Consider the following 27,549-nt stretch of genomic DNA (forward strand, 5'->3'; position numbering starts at 1 on the left):
TGTAACATGATGAAATATGAACAAAAATAGGTAAATAAACGCGTTTGTCGATTTTATAAATTTTCTGTGTGTGTGTGTATATATATATATATATATATATATATATATATATATATATATATATATATATATATATTTCAAAATCAATTCAGGGTTCTACGGACAAATTTATCTTTAGTTGACCTTTGACTATATGATTTTTAGAATATGACATCTTCGTTCTGTGACGAGTATGTACACCATAAAGATTTTTCTGTATACTTTTAAATAAGTGTAATTCTAAATTTACAACAAATTTTATGTTGATACTTGAAGGTATAAACATTCTAATTTCTTCAGATATCTTTTTTAAACAGCCTCCGTTAAAAAAAAAAAGGAATATATTGTTCTATTAAACTTTTATTGTTGAAATAATTTAACGTTCGTTTTATTTTTAAAAAAAGTTCAAAAGATATTTTTCACTCAGTAGTGAGCTTTGAAAGATTGTCAGTGAAAGAAATACAATCGCCAAAAATACTGTTGCCATATCTGGGCAGGAGCTGCTAAAAACAGCCTATCCTGCCTTGACGGTGTACAAAATAGACTTCGTGGCTTAGTGGGGGATGCCCTTTTCTCTACCTTGCAACCTCTCTCCCACAGAAGAGACGTTGCGAGCCTTTCCTTGTTTTACCGTTATTTCCATGGCAGGTGCTCGTCTGAACTCCAATCTCTGGTCCCCCCTCGCCAATCTTTCACGAAAAACACCCGTCTAGCTGAATCCACTGTGAAAAATTTCCCCCACTCTATATCTGTGCCTAAATCAAAACGCGGATTCCATGAACAAAGCTTCTTTCTTAGAACTGCACGCCTGTGGAACTCTGTTCCGTCTGCCTGCTTCCCTCCGGACTACAACTTGGATGTCTTCAAGTCCAATGTTAACAAATTCCTAATGAACTGCCCCTTAATTAAACACTTCATCAAATCTCCACACTAACGTAATGTACTTGAAATAACCCTTATCCCTGAGTGGCTTCCGGGCCTTGATAAGTGGTGATCACTGTGTAAAAAAAAAAAAAAAAAAAAAAAAAAAAACTTTTTGTTCACTCAGTAGTGAGCTTTGGAAGATTATCAGTGAAAGAAATGCAATCGCCAAAAGATAAGCGTTTCATTATTTCTAGTCGTCACTTTGAAAAATCACTCACAAATGCGACTGTTTCACTCGCAATGTAGAGCCCTGCACTTCAGTTTATTTTTTCACTCTGACGTTGCATTAATAATATCTAAAATTAAGAGCAATTTAATTTACTCATTCTCTGGATATCAACTGGGCCAGTTTTGGTCAAGGTGGGGTCAGTTTTTCAGTGTTATGTAATGATTAAACAAGAAAATACCGACTAATTCTGTGAGAAAGGTTGTTTGTGTGTATGTCCAGCTAGAGAGGAGAAATAAGGGATTAGGGAGAGGGAGGAGTAAAATGGAGGAGGAGAAAAAGAGAAATATAGAAGGATGAATAGAGAGACTTAGAGAGATAGAAGTTTTGATAGAAATGTTACACTTTTGCCACGGGCAATGCTGAGTACTCTTGCTAGTGCACCAATAAGAGGATAACTTCTTTTCGTGATTGATCAGAAAGAGATACTTTCTAACCCTTTCTAAATGTCAAAATGTTTTGCATTTTTTTCTCTTTTTCCCCTGCTTTTAAACAAATAACTTGAACCGTCTCCTCAATTTACACAAGAGAAGCAAATATGTACTAAGTTTTTCAGACGGAAATGGAGAGGATGGACACACTTTGCACACTTATTTAACAAGCTTTTTCCTTTTATATATTTCTTTTTTTCTTTTTTTTTCTTTTTTTTTTTTTCAACCTTTACAAATTTATGGCTGCTTTTTTACAAGTTTGTCTATTTTTTTTTTATTGCTCCAATAATATATCAGTAAATAAGAATGATAATCCGTGCGCATGCGTGTGTCTATTCACTATCGAATATGATTTGACAACGAAGGTCGAATAAAGTGGAAGCTGATAATCTAAGACCGAGTTCAATCCCTGTACAGGTCAGGACATTTTCGTTTTCTCTTTAAGCACACATAAAAAGTAATTTTCTCACTGAACAATAAGAAACAGATTATTATGAAGTTGCTTTTACAAAAATGTAAATACATATACTTAGGTGCATGCAAAATGACTAGCCGATACCCCAAATATTTTGACCTCTCCCTTAAAAAAATTTACTTAAAAATTCACCAAAATTCAAGAAATCAACAAATTTTAATGAAATTTTCAGTATTTATTAAGTAATGATCACTGAATATAATGAATCCATTATTTTTTTTAAAATCTTACTAGAAATCTATTTTGTGTTATCAAAAAACACCTTTACTAAAATTATATAGTTTTAAATACTAAAAAGAAAAACAAAAAATGCATGAATTTAATTTTGCTTTTTTTTTTTTTATGAAAATAAAGCATTGTAGATTTTAACAATTAAAAATATATCATTTTTTCAGGAAAAAAAAAGAAAGAAAAAAAGTCCCTTGATAATATCGTTATGACGTGATAAATTAATTTTCTCAAACTAACGATATTATCATCAAATTAAGTATTGTGTATTCAATATTTTTACTAATAAATAAATAATTGCAAATAATATTTTATGTTATTAATAAGGTAACATTTTTAGAGTAAATTTTACATGTAATATTTTAATATTTTCCTTGCGCACATGAACCAGTAAACATCAGCATAAGAAATTATAATCTTGCAAAAAAAAAAAATGTAAATATTGAATATCAGGAACACAAAAAAATTAATTCAAAACAATGTGGAAAATTTGGTACAACAATTCATTTTTTTACCTAAGGATGCACAGCGTTAAAAAAAAAAACGCAGACAGTTTTCTCTTCCACCCTATTCATCCCATCTCTAGAAAACACTTAAGAGAAAATAAAGAAATTCTTACTTGTGTATATTCATAAATATTCTAATTAAATAAGCTTTTCCTGTTTTATTACAAAAATTTAAAAAAAAAAAAAATAAACGAAATTCTTATGCTTATTGTGATCTGTAGTTTGGTAAAAATCAGTGCCATTTGTTTTTACATTTTCAATGAGACGTTTTTCATTTTTATACAAATATATATAAATTACTTTTGTTTATTATGCATTTTTTTGTTATAAAGCGTATGTACATTTTTTAAATTTGGTATCTTATGAGTTTAATTTACTAATTATCATTGAAATAGTATACAAAAATTGATAATTATTTTTCCAGAGATTTTTAAAGTTGATTTCTTTGGACTTGAAATTCAAACAAAATGTGTTTTCAGCATTTTTCACTGTAATTTTTTTTTAACTAGTAAATATACATATTTTTCCTTTTAGAGATTAACTTTCATCTGTTATCGTTCAAACACGATCAAATTTTAGTCGTACACTAAAAATTTAATTATAATAAAAATCTTTAAGAAACATTTACTTTTGTGCCCACATTTGACATTTATAGGTGTTAAATTTCCCTTAATTCTCGTGGCAAATGTTAAGAGCACAGAAGTAACGTTCCTAGCAAATGGAGTCAAAGGTGACTTTGTAGCTAGGTTCGAATCTCTCAACAAATAGGAAATATCACTTCCTGCACTGATGCTTGCAAAAGCATGAAACGCTGTCTTTAGGTGTAAGAATGATAATTACTATTTATAATATACATAGAACTGTAATGTGAACAATCTTTATTTTCCATATTATGCTCCGTTGTATATTTGATACAATTTCTTTGTAACAGGTTCTAATTAGATTGTAATTACCTTAGTGTAGATTTGTGAAACTGTTTTCACGCTAGTCCTAATGCTGTGCTTTAATTTTTAACATGGTGTCAATTCTCTGTGCTGATAATACATGGTATTAATAATACGATAACTATTAGGCCAGCATGCCATGATAATTAAATGTTTTGAAACCTACTTATTAACATAAGGACGCTGTCATGATTTGCACATGCGCACTTGCAGTCGTGAAACTGTTGACAAACAAATAAAAATCTTATGCCCTTCCTCCCCACAATTTTTTAATTTTTATTTCTTAGCAGCCCTTTTTTCCAGATGAAAACAGATTTTCCACCTGTCTGAATACCCTATATACCAAATTTCCAGCCTGCAGATCAAAAATTCATTGAGCATATAGGTTGAGAGTTGTCCTCACACACACAGACGCTTTTATCGATGTACTAGATGTACCCAGTGTTGCCCAGTATTAAACGTAATGTTAAATTGCTTTGAAAAAAAAAAAGGAAAAAGGAAACGGAGACATGATCATTTTTTTCTAAACAGTTCACTTCTTAAAAAGTAAAAAAGAAAAAAAAAATACTCGAGCTGAGATCAAAACACATTCAGTCAAGTACAATAATCATTAGACCAACTTAACACGATCTTTGAAAAATATTTTCAAACCTGCTTATTAACATAATGTGAACGATTCGCACATGTGCAGACGTGAAACAGTTAGCAAACAGATAAAAATCCGATGACCCTCACGTAACAATTTTTCAATTTTGACCCCTTAGCAGCCCTTTTTCCGGATGAAAATGGGTTATAAAGTTTTCCACATATCTGAATACTCTATATACCAAATTTCAAGTCTGGAGATCAAAAATTCGCTTTGTATTTAGGTTGAGAAGTGTCCTCACACACCACACATTCTCACTTTTATAGATATATAGCAGGCCACCCAGCGTTACCCGTCATAAAATACACATATTATATTTTAATTAATACGGACATTGAGGCATGTGCATACGAGTATTGTTTTTTCTAAACAGTTCACTCCTTGTAACTAAAAAATATACTCTAGCTGAGATTGAAATCGAAACCTAAAGATATCGAGTCAAGTATGATAACCATTACACCAGTTTTACATGACATTTACAGCGTGTTTTAAAAAATTCTTATTAACATAAAGACGCTCTCATGTTTCTCAGTTGTGCATGCACAGTTGTGAAACAGTTCACAAATAGAAAAAAATATTTCCGGATAAAAACTGATAAAAAAAGTTTTCCACATGTCTGAATATCTTACATAGCAAATTTCAAGTCTGTAGATCAAAAATTCGTTGAGTATATTGGTTGAGAAGTGTCCTCATACACACTCTCATTTTATATAGATATACTAGCAGACTGCCACGCATTGCCCGGTCGTAAAATACGCTTAAATATAATATTTTTGATCAATGCAGATTTCGTATTTATTATTATACTAGCCTGAGGGCCCGGCGTTGCATCGATTTTCCTCGGCTAAAACCCAAATATAAAGTTTCGCATGTGTTTAATACCCTATATATTAAGTTTCATGTCTGTAGACCAAAAACTGACAGAGGTATTTGGTAGGCAAAATTTTTAAACAAATATATATACGCATACATAGATTAGAAAGCGGTTTGTGTTTACTATAAGCTTTTTACGCAAATATTACGCAAGTATAAATCATGTGGAATATCTGCATGAATATAATTACACGTAATAGTTAACTAAAGATGATCATCCCATGAGAAAACCGAAAAAACTAATAGGAAATCAATTAAAATGAATGTTTAAAAGAATATGCAAATTAGCTAGATCTTTTGGAGATGAATGTAATTCCACGACCCATATATATATATATATATATATATATATATATATATGCAGCATTTTTTTTTCATTTAAACAGACATTATTAAATGCAATGGAGATATTTTGCTTTGTTTTTGTTTCTTTGGGTTTTTTTTTTTTCAATTTCTTGTATAATCTTTTTTTATATAAGAATTGAAAATATTGAAAGTTCCATAGTTATCATGAGCGCTTTCGATTCGACTCTGAATCATCTTCAGGTGTTGATGAATTGAAAGTGAGTAGGAGCAAAAAGTTGAAAGTAAAATATACAATAAATTGTAGCGAGTGATGCGAGGTTAAAAGTATATATATATATATATATGTCTATTAAAAGCTAAGTTTATAAATCAACGAGTCTGTGGGCCAATATTGGCAAAGCCCGTCATTTATGCGCTACGCCAGGCGTTTTAACACGCTGTTGCTCTTCTCGAATGCAATGTTATTTAGGTGTAGGATGCTTCCAGAATTTTTAACTTTTTTAAATTGTTTTCGCGTTGTACAACTTTTGTATTATCAACAAGGATTTGTCTAAGATTAGAGGGGGTTGGGCAGCTGTGTTTTTTTTTTTTTTGTTTTTTTTTCTTTAAATGTTGGTACATGGCGCTGGTGTTGTTTAAATGCATAGCAAGTCGATGCGACAGCGTTGTGATATGTCCAATGTATGTATTATTTTTATGATTATTTTGGGGGTTACATTCTCCTAGACGGCATTTGAACTTCTACACAATATTGATTTGCTCCAATGGTGTTATAGCCGAGGAGGACTTTCTTTTTTTCTTTTTTTTTTTAGTTCTAAACTTCTTATAGTAAATAATAAATTTAATTCTACAGTTGCTATCAACAGGAGTTAAGTGTCTATGGACGATGCCTTGAATTACTTTTTCTTCAACTCTAAAATTTGGTTGCATTTGGTTTTGGTAAAATATATTAAGAGTTGGCATTACGGTATTGGCTATTATTATTATTATTATTATTATTATTATTATTATTATTATTATTATTATTATTAGGGTTTTATAGGGATATAAAAAAGATTATACAGAAAACCGAAAAAAATAAAAAAATGTATCATAAAGCAAAGTATCTCCGTTATATTTAATGTTTGCTTGAAATATATACACACACACACACACGTATACGCGCGTGCACACACACACACTCCTATAAATTTAAGTTTTGTGTATTGATAACCAAATTAAAAATCATTTTTGTATTTTAAAAAGAAAATGCAACTTTGTTATATGTGGGTCGTGGAATTGCATTCACCTGCAAAAGATCTAGCTAATTTGCATATTCTTTTAAATATTAATTTTAATTAATTCCCTATTAGTTTTTTCGGTTTTTTATGGAATGATCATCTTTAGTTAATTATTACGTGTAATTATATTCATCCAGGTATTCTACATGATTTATACTTGCGTAATATTTGTGTAAAAAGGTTATAGTAAACACAAACCTTTCTTCTATCAGGTTGTTGCATAAGTTCCTGCCGTTTCATGAAAAATTTTTGTTCTAAAACATGTTTTGATATTTGGTAAAATGTTATATATCATTAGAAAGCACGTATTCTGTTTTACAAGATAATGGTTATCGTTTCGTGCTCATATAATTTTCTCGTTTTTCAGAACCATCAAATGGATTGTCAAGTAGATAAAAAATCACATTTTTGACACCTTCTTTTCGCCTTTAATCGAGGTCAAAAAGCGAGTCAAGTGACCAAGGATATTTGTGCCGTATATGGAGAAAACACTATAGCTGAGAGAACTGTTCGATGACGCTCCTATTTCCGGAAGACCAATCAAGATAGACAAAGATCAACTCGGGGTTCTTTTGGAGGAAGATGGCAATCAGACATGTAGAGAATTAGGTGAAAAGATGAATTGTGTGATTTTGCAACAATTTCATGCCACCTTCAGTCGATGGGATTCATACAAAAACTTGGAGCTTGGGTCCCACATGAACTTACTTTTGATGTTAAAATTCTTAGATTTTCTTAAAAAAAAACAGCGGGAACTTATGCAACAACCTAATATATATATTTATGTATTTGTATATCTATATTTGTTAAAAAAATTTCCTACCAAGCTCCTCTGCCAGTTTTTGATCTACAGACATGAAACTTAATATATAGGGTATTCGAACAAATGAGAAACTTTATATTTGGGTTTTAGCCGGGAAAATCAGTGCAAAAGTGTGAAAATTAAAATAACAGAATTTGCCAGGTGGATGTCAAACAACGGCATTATGAATATGCAGGTATAACGCAATAACTATTGGTTCATCTTTTAATTGTTAGCCTTGCAACAAACAGATCTTCGTAGCTCAGGCATTAACATCAAAGAAGAAAATGTTTTAGTTTCAATTCTCGGTGGTGACGCACGAGTCTTTTTTTTTTTTTTAATTTTTTTAACTTTTTAAATCCTTACTATATATTGGGTTCAATATAATATAATAAATACAAAATCTGCATTAATCAAAATATCATATTTAAGTAAATTTTACAACCAGGCAATATCAGACGGCCTGCTAGTATGTGTGTGATATATATATATATATGAGCAAACAGTTAATGAAATATGTTAAAAAACACTTTGAAATGAGTTAAAAACATATTTAATCTGAAAAGGAAACACTAGATAAATGGATAGTCCTTAATCCACGGAGTTTCAAAGAAATACTCTCCTTCTCATCAGAGAGTAGGAATTAGCAAAATGCGGGATCGGATTTTGCATGCAGAAGTATTTGATGAAACAACAAATAAGTCAAAGATCTTACTTGAAAACAAAATAAGTTAAGCAGAGGGAATATGGTAAAGAAAAAGGTGATTACACATTAATGGATAGTCTGGTGGAAGATATATATATCTAGTGATCCACATACAGTACTGTATCACAACTCCTCAGTGCAGCTAGACTAGCACTCATCCCTAGCCAGAGATTGAACCTAAAACCATCTACTTGATAGTCGACAATTCTATATATATGTAAATGACAAAAAGTCTATGTACCAAATGTAAAGATTTTGTTCATCTTAAAAGTTTATTTCTTTCAGCATGTTAAAATGTTCATTCAGTTCTGACAGCACTTGTTTCATAGCGCAGAAACATATAATTATTATATCAATTTTTGAACATTTTCATTCTTGACTCATCAGAAGAATAAGAAGTCTTTAACTTTAAAAGAAAATAAAAAGAATATGGGCATGATTGCAATCTTTCAGGATAATTATAAGAATTGGGTACACAAGAAATGCAAGTGGAATTATTGGTTGGTTGAGAAATGATAACCGGTTTATGTAAAAAAATAAATAAATAAATAAATGTAACACAATGGAAATGGATGAGAACTTGGATATTGATAAAATATAAACTTTTGAAGTTGTCCTAGTTTTGCCTTGGTGATATCATTCGAGCACAGTGGATTAGGTGCTAATGTGTGATTGCAAGAATTAAGAGTAGATGGAATAAGTTCAAAGAACTATTTATTAACAAGCAGAGCGTTACCGCTGTCTATCAAGGAAAGATCCTGTTAAGTATGTATATGTAGTGTGATGCTGTCTAGAAGCGAAACCTGGCTAGTGGGGGTTAAGGATATGCGGGAAATGACATGAAAATAATACAATGATTGCGAGTCTTAAAGATAGACTTAGTTCAGAGAAGAATAAAATCTGTACAATATCAGGTGTATGCAGAAAAAGAGTCTTTGTTTGGTTATGTTGAGAGAATGCACAAGAGTTCTTGGGTTAGATGTAGAAGAGTTGAGGTAGCAGGATCAGCTCCTGCGGGAGAGGTTAAGGAAAACATGAGGAAGTTGTAAAAATGAACTTGAGAGAAAATGGGATAAATAAGCATCAAATTTTTTAAAGCCGTCCAACACCTGCTAACATGTAAAATGGGCGTTAAACTGAATATTATGAGTATTTTGTTTTGTCAAATGGAGAATTTTTACATGACCTTTTTGGTGATTCATTAATTCTTTTTTTTTTTTTTTTTAATGCCTCATTTATGGTTATGTCTCTTTCAATAATATCTAGGTGGATGTGCAGCATACTCCTCTTGGGTGTGTCTTGTTAACTAAAAGTCCAATATGGTCACAGATTAATTATGAAAGTTTCAAACCTCAATAATTTTCTAACATAAAAACTTGTAGAACAAAACCATTCACCATTAAGAATTTTAACAGACACATGTCTCGTTTATGTTCAATCCAAAATGCACATAATTTTTAAGAAATTACTAAAACCTGGGCTCTTTATTAATAATCTGTGGTGTTCCCAGCGTTGCCTGGGTGGAGGTGAAGTTTGGTTTTGACACAGCTGCTAACTCGAAAATTAAAAATAAAAGAACAGATAAAAACAGGAAAATGTAAACGGGCAGAAAAAGAAGCAGTCTAAAACACAGTGAAAATAATTCAGTTTTAAAAAAGTAGAATTTGTTTTAAGCGAAATAACCATAAAAAAATGAAAAATAAGATAAAAAAAAAATCACATTACGTTATCCAAACGTTAAAACTTTAAAAACTTCTGATAAAAAAAAAAGAAATCGAAATACGGAAATTGCTTTTAAAATTACAAAACAACCCTGTTTAAAAAAAAGGTTATAAAAAAGTAGAATTGGTTTTAAGTGAAATAACCGTTATAAAAATGATTAGCTAAAAAAAAAAAAATCACATTACATAATCCTCAAAATAAGAAAAATGTTATAGCAAATAAAAATCTTTTAACCCTTTCTTTAAAAGCCTGTTATAAAAAAATCGAAATAAGGAAATTATTATTTAAAATTACAAAACAACCCCATTAAAAAAAGACCACCGTTACGTGTACTTGAATTGAAAACTATAGCTTACGATGCAACCTCCTAATCCACTGCCCCATGACGATGAGAGTGAAATAACGTTGGAAATTCTGTTATTTAAACAAATTCAAAAAATGATTGACTGCATATGTGCAGCTTTCAAAAGGCACGAATTTTCAGACCCTCTCTTGGTTTAAATGTTTATTTCTATACGAAATAATTGACTGTTTTTTCTAATTCTCACATATTATTTGACCAAGATACCGGTCTTTTAGATGGTACCAGTCTCGACCCGGTTTGATGCGTATCGAAAGTTTTTGACAGACATACACACAAACCGGCAATCGAGATTTATATAATAGAAGAAAAAGATGGTGTCTAGAGTTGTGACGATTAATTGGAATTGGAAATCGGAACAGTTTAGGGTATTGGAATCAGTAAAATTTGTACCCATTTTCTGATGTCAAAGATGATTCTTTTAATTATCTTTTTATTTGATGTATTATTTTAAAATCTTCCATTACTGGTAGTAAGAATAAATTCTTTATTGATTTTAAACTACCAGTACAACTAATATCTATAGATCACCTCATCACAAGTGTGTTTTTATATTTGAGAAAATATATATGCATTTAAGATGTTTTTTTATGGTAATCGGGGTAAAATAACTTTTTTTATAGTTAAATATTTAGAGATTTATAAAGAATTGGAATCGGGAATTTAGTATGGAATTGGTAATTGTATCAGAATCAAGAAAAATATTGGAATCGCCCCATCACTAAGTCTCATGTTTGTTTAATTCAGTAGTAAAAAAAAAGACAGTTCGATTTTGATGTATTTTTTAAAGAGATCATTTTAATTCGTTATTTTTTTTGTTTTGTTTTTTTTTCATAAAATTATTTTAAGAAAAATGTTGTTTATATAGTTAGTGTGCTCACCTGAAGATATTTTTAGTTATTTTTTGTTTTTATTCAAGTGCATAATTGCTCTAGAATTTATTTTATAATATAATATGCATGAGGGAAGAACAGATGTACATAAATCTAAGACGATGGCAGAATTGTTAGAAAATGACCTCCAGTCCATAGTGGAATGGGGCCGCAAATGGATGGTAACATTTAATGCTAGTAAAACTAAGCTGCTCTCAACAATTATAAGATGCCTCTCCGACCCTCTATATCCATGACAAATAGCACCCTACCTGAGAATTCTACCTTCAAACTCCTCAGTCTAACATTTGCAGGCAATATGAACAAATACATAGAGGACATTGCAAAGGCTGCTGCAAAGAAGGTGGGTTCCCTCTATCGAGCTAGAAGACTACTCACACCTGAAAGTATCCTGTACCTCTACAAGGCCACCATTCGCCCATGCATGGAGTACTGTTGCCACATCTGGGCTGGTGCATCTACCACTAGTCTCTTCCTCTTAGATAAAGTCCAAAAAAGAGTTGTCAATCTAATTGGTTCCACTTTATCAACTAAGCTCCAGCCCCTGTCTCATGACTGCAATGTTGCATCTCTGTGTCTGTTTTACAAATATTTTAATGGAATGTGTTCTGATGAACTCGTTTCACTTGTACCTCTTCGACATGCATATCCCCGACAAACCCGCTTAGCAATAAGATCTCACCCTTTCACTGTTTTTGTCCCCAAATGCCAGAAAGCTTTCTATTCTAATAGTTTCTTCTCCCGACCAGCTAGACTTTGGAATTCCTTTTCTGCTGCCTGCTTCCCTGGCTGTACCGATATGCAGAAGTTTAAATGTAACATAAACAAATATCTTTTTAATCTTTCCTAGACATGGTCCCAAATAGTAGCCCTTATGTCCAAGTGGCATTATGCTTTGTAAGGGGTGAACATGAGTAAAAAAACAATGTTTAGAAAAAAAAATTTTTTTTGTTAACTCTTGTTTCAGTATCTTTGAGATGGGATTGGGGTTTTGTCATTTTCCCCAACTTGTAGTATGAAAGACAGTTTTCTAAATCAATATTTTTCATATTTTCGCTCCATCAACAGCAAAAATGTTATGAAAAAATTTGAAGTTAAAGCTTAAGGAAAAGTTTCATGACACTTGCAATCTGCTCATCCCGCGGCTAACATTCACATTTGCGGTGACTTCAATGTCCACAATGTGGAATGGCTGACCCACTCAAATGATGAGGGGAGGTTCTGTCATGATTTTGCCATTGCCTATGACCTCACTCAGATTGTTCACGAGCCCACCCGTGTGCTCGATACTACCGGTCAGTACGCAAGCCTTCTAGACCTTTTTCTATCCACTTCCCCTGAGCTATGTTCATGTGCCGTTTTATCTCCTCTGGCATCCTCCGACCACTCCATTGTATCAGTTAAGATAAAAATGAAATATAAGTCTACAGACGTACCTATCCACCGTACTGTATACCGATACTCTGACTGACTAGGATAGCTTCTGTACATTCATATCTGATCTATCTCTGCATTCCATGTTTAAAAAGGATGTGTCCTCTATAGTATCAGACCTGACCGAATGGTTACTTGTAGGCATAAACCAATTCATACCATCCAAAAAATTCCAAGAAAAACCGAACAGCCAGCCATGGTTCTCTCCTGAATGTGCTGCTGCCATTGTACACAGAAATCACTTTTTCCATAGCTACCAACGTAATAGATGCATTGAGACTAAAGCTGCTTTCAGGACCGCCAGCAACCACTGCAAAAGAGTAATAAAAAATGCAAGATAGCTTTATGCTCAATCCATTAAATCCAAAGTAGTTGCGCAGCGGCTTGGTTCCCACCAGTTCTGGCAAATAGCAAATAGGATCTTGAACAGAAGCGTGCGTTCTATCCCAACCATTATCAATGGTCCAGAGATCATCTCGTCAGTATCCGACAAGGCCAAACTATTCGCCAAGAACTTTGCAGCAAATTCTACACTATGCGATGAAGGCCATCAACTCCCCATATTTCTTCCAACATACAACACGCTAGGTAACATACAAATATCTGTGCGTGAGGTCACCAAGCTAATCAAGAACCTTGATTCCGGTAAAGCAACTGGCCCTGACAGTATTCCAATTATAGTGTTAAAAAAGCTACAGCCAGAACTTGCCCCCATACTTACCAAACTGTTTAAGCATTGCCTTAAGGAGAAGTGCTTTCCAGCACCCTGAAAAACCTCATCAGTATGCCCTGTATTTAAGAATTCAGGTGAAAAGTTATCTCCCTCTCAATACAGACCAATAAGTCTCCTGAGTGTCATGAGTAAGTTGCTGGAATCCATATTAAATAGAGAAGTAGTCAACCACCTCAGCAGAAATAACCTTCTTAGTGACACGCAATATGGTTTCCATTCTGCTAGATCTACAGCAGACGTGCTAACAGTTATATCACATAGAATTAGCGAATCTCTCGACAAAGGCTTCCTTTCTAGGCTAATTGCTCTTGACATATCAAAGGCCTTCAATAAGGTATGGCATAAAACCCTACTTCACAAGATTTCCAGCTACGGTATAACTGGAAATGTTTTCTCTATCATTAAATCATTTCTCTCTGATAGGCTCATAAGAGTAGTGGTTGATGGGCAGAAATCAGAGGCCTACAGTATTAATGCTGGAGTCCCTCAAGGGTCCATCCTGGGCCCAACTCTCTTCTTGATCTACATCAATGATCTCCCAAAACACATACTAAAATCATTCGTTGACATCTATGCTGATGACACGAACATCTATGGCAACACATCAAAGGCCGCAAATGACAACATTCTCTCTGATTCTCTCTCCTCAGATCTTGAGCGCATGGTTCAGTCGGGAAAGACGTGGCTGGTTACCTTTAATGCATCTAAAACCAAGCTCCTATCATTACATCATAAACGCTCTGATCCCCATCTGGCATCAATTGAAATGAATGGCTCTCGTCTAGGGGAGGGGCCATGTTTTGATAAGCTTCTGGGCTTGACCTTTACTCCTGATCTGAAATGGAACACGTACATCAAGTCTGTGGCCAAGGTCGCTGGGAAAATGGTGGAATCCTTCTACCGCGCCAGAAGATATCTCATTAATGATGCAATTCTCTATCTATATAAAAGCTAGGTACGTCCAAGGATGGAGTACTGCTGCCACATCTGGGCAGGAGCTGCTAAAAACAGCCTATCCTGCCTTGACAGAGTACAAAATATACTTTGTGGCTTGGTGGGTGATGCCCTTTTCTCTTTCCTGCAACCTCTCTCCCACAGAAGAGACGTTGCAAGCCTGTCTCTGTTTTATCATTATTTCCATGACAAGTGCTCGTCTGAGCTCCATTCTCTGGTCTCCCCTCGCCAATCTTTCATGAAAAACACCCGACTAGCTGAAACTACTGTCAATAATTTTCCCCACTCTTTATCCGGGGCTTAATCAAAACGTAGATTCCATGAACAAAGCTTCTTTCTTAGAACAGCGAGGCTGCTTGCCTGTTTCCCCCCCCGAATTCAACTTGGATGTTTTCAAGTCCAACACAAACAAATTTCTGATGAACCGCCCCCTTAAGTAATGACACCTTATCAAATCCCCAATACTATTACTACGATACTATCCCATTGATTACTGTATACACAATAACCCTTATCCCCGAGTGGCTCCTGGGCCTTGATAAGTGGTGACCCCCATGTAAAAAAAAAAATCTGGATGAGGACCTGTACATCTGCTCTGGTCAGTGTCTTAAATGTACACTCGTGTTGACTCGTGCATGCCAGACATGCGCTTGGGTTGAGGTCTTCGATATGTCTGTCTGAAAAGTGGGAAAAAATTATGGATGTGACAATGTGTCTGCAGCAGTTTATTTGTGAACCAGATACGTTCCATTTGTCACTGAAGAACTGGGAAATGAAATCTAAATGTTGAGCTTCCCAAGATTATTTATCTGGCTTAGCATGCAACACAAGGATAAAAGAACGATAGCCCATATAGATGGTAAATTCACGCTCCTTCAGAGTTTGGCAAAAGTGTTAGTTAATGCTAATAAATAGTCAGAAGTTTACATTCAAAAGTACTACATCTTATCTCTGTAGGCATTAACTGACTGAAAAACAAAAAACTCGGAAATTTTCTGGTTGTGATGCAGTTATAGAACTAGAGGCATCAGCTACCAAAGAAAAAATCAGCATCAGGTATAAGATATGACAGTGAAGATATGTCTGCAAGCTTCTTTGCCACATTAAAGACTTATAATTATTTAATGAGGGTTGTTCAAAAAGTAAGCTATTTTTGCCAGGAATTCAATGACACATTTCTGCTTCTGACACATGTCCGTGACAGGAGTTTCTTTCTTAGTCTCACACCGTCACTATCTGCAACAAAGGGATGAAACTTTTAGGTCGTGAATGCATCTCAACAACTTTCTGCATGGAGAAATGCTTCAAAAAGCTAAGTGATATCAAAAACTCCTTGAACGACTTCATTGCCACCAGAACACAAGATTTTTCCTGGCATAAATATACTTTTTTTGCGTTGGCAAAAGTATGTTGATTCTGATGGTGCTTATTTTGATCAATAAATTTTTGTTTGAGCCGAGATATGTTCATCTGAATTTAAGTTAAAAACTGCAAGAACTTTCTTGTCAATCTGATACTTTGTCCATGAAATATCGCATTATATAAGCCAAAAAAGTAGGGTTAAAAATTCCAAAAGGAATAGATATAACAATCTTTAGAATATCTGCTATATTCACTGGAATTTGGTAAGCCTTGACTAGGTCAGATTTGAAAAAGGTTTTACAGCTATGCAATGATGAATTACTTAATAAAAACAAATTGTTTCTTAATAGTGCAAAAATTGTTGATTTTATCAATTGACAGATAACATTTTAATTGATATGTTTACATAACAAAGATTTAAAAAAAATATTGGTTAAGTGTCAGTTGTTGAAATGTAAAGCTAAAGTTTAAACTGATTTCAACTATGTGATATTGATTTGATGAAGGCTGAAGCAGTTGATTAAATGTACACTTCCTATATATAAATATGTATTTTAACTTGATTTCCTACAGAAACCTCTGGGTAGCTTCATTGCCATGAAGTTATTTTTATAACTTACTAATATATATATATTGATTACCAGCTTATGAAGTCAAATTTGACTTTGAAACTTTAAAATATTTCAACTGGTAGTAATTATCATCTATGCTAAAAAGAATATAAATTTGAAATGCACGTTTCTGTAGGTTTAAAAATGATATTTATTAAAAATATATTGTTATAAAGCCACTTTAAAAAATTAAGTCGAGCCCTCTTTAAGGAATTAATAAGCAATCAACTTTACCACACTGTAATATTCCAACATCAATCATTGAATACTCTAGGACTGTTTACTATTTATGCCTGCTGATTTGGCATTTACAGATACTTAATTTCCTCCAATTCTTGTGTTAATTTCTGATAGCCTGAATGTTGAATACCAGACTACGAAGTAAAAATGACTTCGTGACTGGGTTCGAATCTACCAACTAGCAGTAATTATCTCCTATGATGAAGAGAACATAAGTTTAAAACACATGTCTGTAGGTCTAAAATAATATTTTTAAAAAAATTGTATGTATATATACAATCAATGCTATGATAAATATTTTAAAATTCTTATCCACATGTGTTTCATCCTTTTTCGGAAATCATCAGTGTGGAGGATGATTGTTCTGTCGGTCATCTGATTTGAAATCCCAGATCAAAATCAACATTTTTAACTTTTGAATGATCAATGATCATGTGGCCAACCCAACAGCCACAGTAAACTTTATATAAACATATAGAATATTCATATAAAATTAATTTATAAAGCTCTACTCATTGAGCACTTTGAAAAATATTGGTCTCAAGTTCATTTTATTAATATTGTAACTTACGTATAAATGCAATTTTTCTTCAGTAAAAATTTATGAAAGGAAGCCACCACTACCCCACCCACCCCCACCCTCAAATGCCAACCATATTTACTGTTCAATGAAAAGTGCATTTGAATATGATATGCAAAATTGTCAATTTTAATGCATCCTCCTCTTTGGCACTGTCCTAATTTTAAGTTATGACTCTCTTCATCTCTGGAATAATCTGGAAATTGTTTTGATAGACATTATTTTTTAGTCCCACCAGCATCCAGATAAAAATATTGTGTGGGATTAACATGTGGTGCATATGAAGTCCACTCATGATCACACTTCCTATTTATGAGACTATTACCAAAGTGTCCTCACCTACCATTGAACGATGATAAAACAAAGACTTTTAGACATTCATTTCCGTCACATATTTTTATTAGTATATATTATATAAGTATTATGTTTGCTAATGAGCAGTCAGTTGTGATGTTATTCTCCTCCATCAAAAGATGTTGTAATATCTTAGAGAATATTATAACCACAAAACAGATTATAAACTAGCCTCTCCAAGAAAAGGAGGTAATGCCTCGTAAGATGGTCTCATGATAACAGAACAGATACTACACTGCCTCAAGTGAACATGAGTTAATACAACAGTATAATAATAGAAGAGAGTATAATTTCAAATTCAGGCACAGATATCAAATATCCGTCAGTAATGGATTATGTGACCACTTCTCTTGTATCTGTTGTGTTTCGCCTCTGTGGATTATTGAGTTATTTCTATTTATTATTAATTGAATAATTTTCATGGAGTCAAAAAAGCAATAGTGCATAATAAAACGAAATTTTAAAACTCCTATTTAAAAAGTTAAAATTAATTAATTACAAAATGAAACCAACCGCGATGCATTTCTTTTTTAGGGACGATCTTTTTGGAAAATCTTGAACTGATTTTCCTCATTATTTAAAAATAAATTATTATTCACCTCAAACAAGGTCTATGTCACTGAGGCATAAGAGAATATTGTGATTAGAGGCCAAATTTATAGGGAGCATCTCAAGTGGGGAGTTGTGTAGTAAGATGTTTGTTCACATTACATTTAAATTTCTGCATGTTGGTACAGTCAGGGAAACCGAGAGCAGGAAGGAAATTCCAAAAGTAAGCAGTCCAAGAAATGAAGCTAGTAGATAACTTTCTGGCATCTTGGGATTCCAACAGCACATTCCATCATAGTACTTGTAAAACCAGCTCAGGGATGCAATAATATTGTGATGGAACAGAGGTTGGAGCTTGGTGAACAGTAAGAGATTTATTAGGTTAGAGACTCATATTTGCAAGGAGGAGAGACTGATGATAGGTGCACCAACGCAGATGTGACAACCATACATAGGCGAACTGGTAGGTGTGAGAAGTTTTCTTGCCCGGCACAGGGATCCCACTTTTTTTGCAGCAGACTTAACTGTATCGTCTGTGTTTATCCCAATTTATATTGCCTGTGAATTAAAACAAACACTAATAAATAAAATTCTGTTGTAAAATAAAAAAAGTTTTCTCCTTTCAAGTCCCTCCCCCCCCTTTTTTTTTAATTTGTTTTTTTATAACATGTACATAAGATACTATAAATTAATATAAAAAATTGAACTAATTCCAACCTAACATTTTCTTTTTCTGAAAATAAATTTCGTAAACATTATCATTTTAAACAACTTTATTTTTCATTACAACAATTAGAAATAAATTAGATAATGATTATAAATAGGGTTGTATTCAGTTCATATACTGTAAAAATATGTACATAAACACATTTGCTTAAAAAAAAAAAAAAATTAGATAAAAATTGCAAAATTTGGATATGTGATGAGAAACATTAACTTATTCATAAGAAATATACCAGCCTTAATAAAAGAATTTTCTTGCAACTAATTTGGGCACTTGTGCATAGGTACAACTGTTTTTGGACTTCTGTTTGGCCATTTGGAAAGTGCATAGCAGGGGAAGACAAATGCAATTTCAGGACCGAATCGAAAATCTCAATAATAAATTGTTGCCTTTTTTTTTTTGTTTTTTTGTATTTATTACGAAAATTTAAAATTTTGAAAGAATAATAAATAGTTTTCCCAAAATTCACACGCATTTCAATAATGCACGTTCATATTTTATTAAAAAAAATTTTTTTAAATCTATTTTGCCTTAAAAAAATATTTTCTGTAATAAGTGTCTTATATTTATTTTAAAACTTTCTCAAAAAAAAAAAAAAAAAAAAATTTCAAAATTCTGGCTTTAAGAAAATTTTTTTTTTCGATTTTCAAATTCAGCCCTGAAATTGCATTTGTCTGCCTCTGTCCCAACTGAAAATAAAAAAGTTGTACCTACACACATTCCCTAATTTGACATAAAAAGTAACCCTTTTACAAAAATAAATACTGAAATAATTTAATTTTTATTTATAGATAATAAAATTTACAAATAAACTTTTTAATATTCAGAATTCTGATTGTTTTTACTTTAGTTTTTTTATTTTTTATTTATTTCATGTTTTTGGTTAAAATTGCTTGTAACTATGTGTTTATTCTGCAGAATCTAGCGTCCACATCGGTGACTATCATCATAAAACTTGGTCAAAATACCGGTCATGGTCTAACTAAGAACTCGTGTAATTTTGCGATATCTAGGTCAGAATTAGGGAAATGATGAAAGCCACTATTAACGATAACTTCTATACTGTTAATTGTAGAGTTTCTCATTGAATTGATTTTGACAATGTAGAGTTAGATCATTGTCAAAATATTGACAGAATGTCAACTTTTGATTTTTACCAAACTTCATGTATGGATCTGATGTTCTTTCATAACAATAGTAAATGCTATGTAAAATTACAGCCTGCCTAGATAAGTAATATTTGAGTTACCAATCTTACCATGGCATAACTTCAAGAATACTTCATACAATATGGAGAAGTAATGTCCAGATAAGACTTTTCTTCTGTTTTATGCACTTTTATTTTCTTTAGTTTTACTTTTCATGTTTTTAAGAGGTTAATGTAGTTTGCTTGAAGCATTGTTTAGTACGTATATAAAAAAATTAAAATTTATAAAAGGCAATACAATGCAGAGGTGTAATGTATAAATATGAACTGAAGCAAATTAAGATATAATGATGGAATAAGATATGTAGATTCATATTTATTGATACAATATATATATATATATATATATATATATATATATATGATAGACCAAATACGGACAGCATATAAGCAGTGCTTGCAACTACACAACTGTTAGATTAGTCATGTTGTAAGAATGGCGCATAACAGGATCCAGAAAATGTTCTCTGGAAATGGCAACAGAAGAGTGGGGGGGGGCAAAAACTTTAGTAAATGACGTAGTTAAATGCCACATAAAGGAAATGGACATTGATATCCCAAACTGGGAGGCATAAGCAAGTGATTGGGGGAGCTGAAGCAGCAATCTACACAAAGAGAAGGTAATGATCGAGAATAAGAGAGAGGTCACAGCCCAGCAGAGACACTTTCAAAGACAGTCTCAGCTGCTTCGCATGAAATACTTGCAGAAAGATCTTCTACACCAGAAGACGAGAGCTTCAACACCTGCGGATAATGCACCAAGCCCGCTCTAGTAATCTTTAGACATGAAGGAATGGAGATATATATATATATATATATATATATTAATTACAATTTTTTTTTAATTTGCATTTAATCAACTCAACTGGAAATATTCTCCTTGAAATAAAGATTTGTCTTTTTTATTTGATGCTTTAAAATTAATATTGGAAACAAGAGTTATAATCTCTTAGTATGAAAAAAAATAGAATGTGCTAGTTTGACCATAAAACAGATGTGGTTTGCTTAATTTTATCAGTTGTTTTGGGAAGAAGGAGAAAAAGTAAAAGACTTTCAGTTTTTGAGTACTTGATAAGCTCTCTCAGCACTTGACACTATAGGTCATGAGTCTCAGTCTACTTGACAAGAACATTCGTTAAATAAATGTTGACTTTTGCCACAAGATTAAGACGACAGACTACCAGTTACCTGCTTAGTGGACGAGAGGTATGCCAATGTTTTTTCATTCCTTGTTAAACTTAAATTTGTTTTCCTCAACTCTGTGACCTTTTCATGTTTTTTTTTGTTTTTTTTTTGTTTTTTTATCCTCGCCATTTTAGAGTTATAAATGCGACAAACATTTACACTATGGAAAAAAACATTTTTTGTACACTTATTTCAAGATGTAATTTATGTTTCAAAACTAACATCTTGATCTTGTTGTGATTTATACAATGTTTTTGGTCATACCACTCTGATTTTTAGGTAGGACTCCATAGTGTTCATTCTCTTCAGCAGACAGTCATTCCATTTCTTATCCTTGAATGCCTTTGGCCTTGATGATTAAAATGAATCGATAATACCTAGTGTGGTGTACACACATATCATATATACACATAAGCACATACACAAATATATATATATATATATATATATATACGTATACATACATATAGGATATACAAATACACATAAATACACATATATACATATATATAAGCATAAAACAAAATACAAGCGCATATATAAGTATGTGCATATGCGCCTATACATGTATGTATGGATGTGTATACATATATCTGTACATATATGGTTTTATATTGTTTATATATGGGTGTGTGTATATATATATATGGGTATGTACGTTCCTGTCCATGTAATTCATAATTATGCTGATGTGCACATCTTTGTGCTGCCTTACATGCTCTTGTATTTTGTTTTATATATTTGTATGTGTATATATGTGTATTTGTATATTCTATGTATGTATATGTATATATATATATATTTATATGTATGTGCTTATGTGTATATATGATATGTGTGTACATCTGCGCATATGGGTATGTGTGCATTTATGCATGCATATGGGTGCACGTATGCATGCCTAGACCTGTACATGTCATTGTATGCATATACATGTGTATGGATATATATGTGTGTATGTGTGTGCATATCTGTTTATGCATATTATTATTTATATATGCATTATATGTTTGGGGGAGTGCATATATTATATATATATGGTCGTTGAATATGACTGTGTATTGGTATGTATGTGTATATATCGGTGTTAATTGTGCATGCATATATATATGTGTACCCTTATGCACATTTTTTTATGTAAAAGCTACTATTGGTCTATGGTTTAAATATAGATATTATTATTTATATTATTATTATTATTATTTTATAAATATTGTCTTTATTATCAATACACACAGTGACTTTCGAGCCAAAAGCACATACATTTAAGTACCTGCTCTGATATTATCCTCGGTCTGTGTATAAGAATTCCTTCAGGACTGAGACAATTTTCCTTCAGAACCGAGACTGTTTGTATTCTCATTTAATTAACTAATATTAATTTTATTGATATTATTATTATTATTCATTTATTTATTTATCTATGTTCGTCCCATCTTTATTGAGGAAGAGACGGAATTTACTCACCATTAAAAAAAGCCGACATTGTCTCTAACTCTACCCTCTCCAGTAGTTTTATTATTATTATTATTATTATTCATAACTAATAATTACATTATTTTTACCATTCAACAATTTCATTTCTATTCGATTATACGTATTGAAATCAATTGCGTCTCATTTTTGCCGTTTGAATTAAACGCTTTTACGTTGCAACATTAAAAAAAATATTGAAAAACACAATCTTCTTCCACAAACGGCTAAAATAATTCTCGCGAACTTTTTCGAACATGATTGCTAGGAATGAACGCTGTCCACGCTACAAATCTCCAGTTCTTTCAACGGTTTTCTTTTTCTTTTTCATTTCGATACTTTTTTTTTGTGACCAAGAGCGGAGGTCCGCTGGATATATAAAAAAAATAACAATAAAAATATTAAATACAAAAAGTAACATCGTTTTTAATGCTTCAAAAAACCCTCATAACCTTTAAATCACTACCCTAGAAGCATACGTGGACTTTTAACACACATGAAAAAGTAGTTAATAAAACATGTTAAACACTTTGAAAAAGAGTTAAAAACATTTAATTTTAAAAGGAAGCACAAAATAAGTGGATAGTCCTTAATCAGCGAATTTTCGAAGAAATACTTTCCTTCTCATCAGAGGGTAAGAATTAGCAAAATGCGGGATCGTATTTTGCTTGCAAAAGTATTTGAAACTACAAGTAAATCATAGATCTTACTTGGGAACAAATAGTGAAGCAGAGGGAATATGAAGAAAAAGATGATTACACGTGAATGGATAGTCTGGTGAAGGGTAAACTATCTAGTAATGGTAAAATCCCAAAAAGTTGGTTAAATTTCCATTTCCACAAGTAAAATCCAAGGGAATCGCACAATTGGAAGATGGTCCAAAGTAATCCAAAAGACAGAAATCCATGGAATAATTCACAAATAGGTGAAAGGAAAAGAGAATGAATTCAAATATTATTAAAAGGAAGATATGTGCGTAGAAAAAAGAATTTAAAACGACTGTCAAAGCTGGGCTGATTTTAGAATGAGTGAAGAAAAAAAAAATTGAATGGTGATTGAGTTAATTTTAGAATAGAAAAGCCAAAGTCAAAATGACCCAGACAAGATGTCGTTGAAAAGGCGCCAAATTTAAAGCAAAAAAGGGGTCAACTGAAATATAAAGTTATTACTTAAGAATTAAATTATCAGCAGGAGTAATTAAAGGAAGCAAATGAATTAATAAGTGAAATACATACACATGTATATACATACACACATATATATGAGTAGATACAATTATACATATATATATATATATATATATATATATATATATAACACCAACATACACACACATATATATGCATACATATGAGTAAATAAATAAAGAGTTGAAAACAAAATTTAAGAGAGGATGGCCGGTATCTACAAATTCCGGAATAAGGCAAGTAAGTGTGTGAGAAAATGCACATAGTAAAATATAAGTAAACATACATACAGAATATAAATATGTAGGTAGATAGATATATTTAATTGATAGGAATATTTAAACACTAAAACGGAGATTGCAGATGTAAAAGAAGAAATAATTACAATGAAAATTACAAAGATATAAAATGCTAAGAAAGTATGTAGAAAAAACGATAATGTTATAGAAAAATATATCTGAAAGGTTAATTTAATAGCTATGTAATTTCAAATTTACCATATTTAAATTTGGACTTATGTTTGCAGTAGGAGATCAGTTCGTTTTTAGAATATATTATATTCTTTGAGGGGAAGTAATTATAGTTATAGCTTCGCTTGTGCAGAGGCGACATGACTTAGAGCCTGAAGTATAAGACTTAACCTTTTTTAGGATAGTCCATTTAATTGAGATGGGGGAGGGGTATTGTTAGAATTAAGTTTTTAATTAAAGTGGTTAGAGAAGTTCCTTGGTTATTATAATTTTGGTTATTAAAAGTGTGGTTTGATATTCTTTTCTTAATTAATGTTGAAGTAGCGCCGATATATGTATGTACTTTATTAACAGCTCGAGGTCTGAAATTAATATTAATTTGCTGATTTGTACTGGGGAAATAGTTTGGATTTTGTTCATTGTGATGAACAAAGGGCGGGACAATGATTGTAGGACTGTTTTGGAGGAGATAATGAGTGTTGTTAATGTTAGGATGGTTGTTAGTAAAAATATTTTTATTCTTATTATTGTTATCATTATTGCTAGTTGTATGTTTGTAAATAAAGGGGCTGATTGAATGGTTTATTAGATTAGTAACTATATCAGATGGAGGGTGGGAAGAGGGATAACTTGATGACAAAATATTAGTGTCTGTTATGGGAGGATTGCGTGGGAGCTTTGTAATTCGGCATGAATATATAACATCTCTATGGGTATATATATATATATATATATATATATATATATATATATATATATATATACTAGCTGTACCCTGCCATGCGTTGCTGTGGCTCAATTTGGTGTAATGGAAAAATCTAATAAAAAGAGAAAATGCATGTTTCTTATATTGTTAGTAAAGCAATTCACTCCAAAAGTGTTAAAAAAAAACAAAAAAAAAAACGGTACTCTTGCAGAATCTGACCAGGAGTTTCATCAATCATGGCTTGGGCTCGACCAGCAGTCAATGGATTAAATCGAACGTTACTAAAATGTTGGAATGGTAAATCGATTTTCTTTTTTTTTTTTTTGTAATCAAAAATCTTACTTTTCAATTAATATTTTGGCGACAGGGAGGGGGGGGGGCTACTACACACAGATTCGAAAAGTTGTCCAAAAACAAATATATGCAAATAAATGTAAGCAAAGGTAAGGTAAGTTACATTTCTACATAACTGGATAATTTTTGTTTTCATTTAATGTAAAAGGTTTAATCAGCTCGGAAAAGCACACAGTGTTTATCAATGTATTTGAAAAAGACAAATGGTCGTGGACTCTGTTGAATATGTTAAGTTTGGGAAAATAAGTAAAAAAACTAAAAAAAACTATACATAACAGTGTAAGAAACCCACCGAATATGTGGCGGTGACATAGGCTAACATATTTGGTGGATTTCTGACAGTATAGTTTATTAGTTTTAACTCATTTTCCAAAACAACATAATCAACAGTGTCTGCCACCATTTGTATTTTTCAAATACATTGATAAACACTGGTTTTCGAGTCGACTAAACGTTGCATTAAATCAAACGGGTTTGTATTACTGAACACAGATCTGAAAAAGTTGTCGGAAAATATATAACAAATGTTATCTAAGGCAAGATGCGTTACTTTTCTACCTAACTGGATAGGCCAAGTTGTTAGAAAAGTAACTTATTTGCCTTTGATAATATTTGTTATACATTTGTTTTTTGGCAATTTTTTCGAATCTATGTGTACAGTAATACAAACAAAAAAAAAAACACAAAAAAATATCCAGTTAGGTAGAAAAGTAACTTATCCTGCCTTTGAAGTCCACCTACACAATTTGTTTTATAATTACTACTTTCAAACCTTTTCGACGATGTTGAATAAGAAAATCTTATTTACAGTTTGCAGAGGAAAGTAGTTTTCGAGATATAAAGACCTGTGCTATGCACTATAATTCACTAGCGGCTATGAATAAACACTCCCAATCTCCCAATAAGAATGGCTTTCAGAATAAATAATGCCTACCCAACCATGTTAAAAATTGTGGAGGTGGACCTAAAGTAAAAATATAAATTGTGTACAACGGTTTTAATAAAGGAAAAGCATTCATGTTTTCTTATATAAAAACAACTCAGAAAAAAAGAAGCGTACTTTCAAGTTTGTTAGAATAAGTTTTATTGAAAAAAAACAAAAACATTTCTTACTTATGCTTTATTTCTTAAATATAACAATTCCTGTTTTACGTTTTTAACGAACATAAATTTCATGGTGTCTGTTTTTTTTGTGTGTATTTTTGTTGGTATTTTGTTATATTAGGTCCCCCTCCATGATTTATTTTGAAATTACTACTCTTAAAGGTTTTCGACAATGCTGAATAAGAAATGCATATTTGCAATTTGCAGAGGCAAGTAGTTTTCGAGATATAAAGACCTGTGCTATGCACTATAATTCACTGGTGGACATGAATAAACACCCCAACCTTCCAATATTAAGAACGGCTTTTGGAATTAAAACCGACAATCTCATGTAAAGAACAGCTTTAGGAATAAACACCCTCAATATTCCCATGTTAAGAAAGGCTTTCAGAATAAACACCCCTCACCTCCCCATGTAAAAAAACGGCTTTTGGAATAAATACCCCCATCCTCCCATGGTAAGAACGGCTTGCAGAATAAACAACGCCTACCCACCCATGTTAAAAATTGTGGAGGTGGAGCTAAAGTAAAAAATTTTTTTTTTTTTATAAATAAATTGTTAGTTTAAAGCACAACGCTACCACGGTTTTAATAAAGGAAAAGCATTCATATTTTCTTATATAAAAACAACTCGGGAATGGGGGGAAACATACTTTTTAGTTTGTTAGAATAAGGGGTTTGTATTACTGTACACATAGATTCGAAAAAGTTGTCAAAAAACAAATATATAACAAATAAAAATTATCAAAGGCAAGATAAGTTAATTTTCAACCTAACTGGATAATTTTTTTGTGTTTTTATTTTATGTAAAATGTTTATTCAGCTTGAAAAACATCCAGTGTTTATCGATGCATTGGAAAATTCGAAATGGCGCCAAACTCTGCTAAACATAGTAAGTTTGGGAAAATGAATTAAAAATAAAAAACTATACCACATACTGTTAAAAAACCACCAAATATA

General features: G+C 32.0%; 1 protein-coding gene across 3 annotated transcripts in view; it reads left to right on the plus strand.

Annotated features, from left to right (window-relative positions):
• LOC145283640 (solute carrier family 23 member 1-like) overlaps positions 1-27,549 on the plus strand; it is a 428,662-nt gene that overhangs the window by 108,710 nt on the left and 292,403 nt on the right. Inside the window, exon 1 of one of the 3 annotated variants that reach the window (XM_080132601.1) lies at positions 354-2,037. The exons of the other annotated variants lie outside the window; for them this stretch is intronic. The gene's annotated coding sequence lies outside the window, so the exon portion shown is untranslated. Of the gene's footprint in view, positions 1-353; positions 2,038-27,549 lie in introns of those variants that run through there. 3 annotated transcript variants of the gene reach the window in all.

The sequence above is a fragment of the Euprymna scolopes genome, chromosome 8 (genome assembly GCF_053919585.1).
Source record: "Euprymna scolopes isolate OS-2025 chromosome 8, ASM5391958v1, whole genome shotgun sequence".
Taxonomy (NCBI): Eukaryota; Metazoa; Mollusca; class Cephalopoda; order Sepiida; family Sepiolidae; genus Euprymna; species Euprymna scolopes.